This window comes from Leuciscus leuciscus (assembly GCF_965113295.1).
Source record: "Leuciscus leuciscus genome assembly, chromosome: 25".
NCBI classification, from domain to species: domain Eukaryota; kingdom Metazoa; phylum Chordata; class Actinopteri; order Cypriniformes; family Leuciscidae; genus Leuciscus; species Leuciscus leuciscus.
In genome coordinates, this window is record NC_138724.1 from 32248717 (window position 1) to 32250987 (window position 2271).

The 2271-nt window shown below is 41.0% G+C and overlaps 1 long non-coding RNA gene across 1 annotated transcript; it reads left to right on the forward strand.

Annotated features, from left to right (window-relative positions):
• Positions 1 to 471: 471 nt before the first annotated feature.
• LOC309491161 lies at positions 472 to 1680 on the forward strand. The gene is made up of 3 exons (XR_014202951.1): positions 472 to 825; positions 1334 to 1408; positions 1540 to 1680. It is a non-coding gene; the product is annotated as an uncharacterized lncRNA (long non-coding RNA).
• Positions 1681 to 2271: the final 591 nt, after the last annotated feature.

Genomic DNA, 2271 nt, shown 5'->3' on the forward strand with positions numbered 1-2271 from the left:
TTACTAATCTTTCTTTCTTTATTTATTTCTACCTAATCTTTCTTTATTTCTTTCTTTCTACCTAATCTTTCTTTTTTTCTTTCTTTCTAACTAATCTATCTATCTTTTTTCTAACTAATCTTTCTTTTTTTCTAACTTTTCTTTCTTTCTTACTAATCTTTCTTTCTTTTTTCTAACTATTCTTTCTTTCTAACTAATTTATCAATCAAAATTTAAACTACTTTAAAGGGCACCTTTTATGCAAAATTCACTTTTACATGGTGTTTGAACATAAATGTGTGTTGGCAGTGTGTGAGCAAAACCACCCTAGAATGATAAAAATCCACCCAGTAGTTTTTTTTACTATCTCAATAAATCATAAGCACTGTCTCAGAACGCCCTGTTCTAGATTGCCCGCACTGTGACGTAGAATGGGCTTTATGCACAGCTGCACTACTTCCTGATCTTCAGCCAGCTCTTTGGCTGCGTTCGAAACCGCATACTTCCCTACTATTTAGTATGGGAAAAAGAGTAGGCGAGCGAAAAAGTATGTACGAATCCAAAAGAGTAGGCGAGAATTACCTTGGTGACGTATTAATTATCGCGAGATTCGGACTTAAGTGCGTTCGAATATGCCTACTTTCCTACTATATAGTAGGTGAAGGAAGCAGTACGTTCGAAACATCAGTATTCATAAAAGAGTAGGCGAGAAGTTCCCGGATGGCTTACTGCTTCCACAGATTTTCGAGTGCTGATCCGTGGATACTCTTCTATCCCAGGAGGCCACGCGAGAGGATACGTCATTATCAAACATTGCAGAGATCGGCGACGCGGGTGCTTTCAAATGTGAGTAAACACGGTTCCTTGTGTTAAAATTGCATGTGTTGAACTACTGTAGAGTAAACTGTTGAATTGTTGAAGGTGTAAAGATGTTACACAGTATAATATAGTTGTGATTTTGCTGTAAAATCACGTTTTATTATGTATAACGTTAGCTAACGGGGGAGCTCCAGTAAGGACACGTAAGTTACGTCTCTAAAGTGGATTTACATAAACCATATATATATCTTAAAGACGCTTATTTTAAATGTCTATTTACATCTGACAGGAAAATCTTCAGTAAGTATTGCAGAAGAGCACATCACAACATGAAATAGACATCTGAGTGATGAATGTGTGCTAGAACAAATCTATATAGTAACTAAACATAAGTTATCTATTTTATTTGTCCATTACTGTTGATAAATTGAGGAACATTTATGTTGGATAAAAAGTTAAAACAACCTCAACATGTAAATGTAGTGTTGAGTTCATAAATCACAGAGGTAATGTGAATCTTGTCTGGATGTTACAGGGTCAGATGAACAAATGTGTGTTTATCCGGTGGAGAGTGGCTCATGAAGCTGAATGCTGCCATCAAAGGCTTTGAGTGAGTATACTACAGACATGAATAACAACAACTATTTAAATATTAAGTTGTAGTTTATTTTAATTATTGTAATTTCAAACAGAGCTATTACAGCACTTTTCTGATTCTTGATTTCTGTGCATTTGCTGCAGATCTTTTGTGGTGGAGCTGGACCTACAAGGGAAGATGATGGCGGCATTTGTGAAAAAAATCGCTTTTGTCTTCTAAATAATACTGAAATCAAATGACATTGTGCGGTTAAAATGACTGTGTTTTTGTGTTATGTTTGTGCATTTTTGTAGGATCTGAAATGTCAGCAGGCTGGTGTGAGCACTGAGGATGAAGAGCCCAGAGCTGAATCCTGGAGATGGTGCCATGGATGAGTCCCTCCATCACTCCACCTGCCCTTACGAGACCCTCCATCACTCCACCTGTCCTTACGAGACCCTCCATCACTCCACCAGCCCTTACGAGACCCTCCATCACTCCACCTGTCCTTACGAGACCCTCCATCACTCCACCTGTCCTTACGAGACCCTCCATCACCCCACCTGTCCTTACGAGACCCTCCATCACTCCACCTGCCCTTACGAGACCCTCCATCACTCCACCTGCCCTTACGAGACCCTCCATCACTCCACCTGTCCTTACGAGACCCTCCATCACTCCACCTGCCCTTATGAGACCCTCCATCACTCCACCTGCCCTTACGAGACCCTCCATCACTCCACCTGTCCTTACGAGACCCTCCATCACTCCACCTGCCCTTACGAGACCCTCCATCACTCCACCTGCCCTTATGAGACCATCCATCACTCCACCTGCCCTTACGAGACCCTCCATCACTCCACCTGCCCTTATGAGACCCTCCATCACTCCACCTG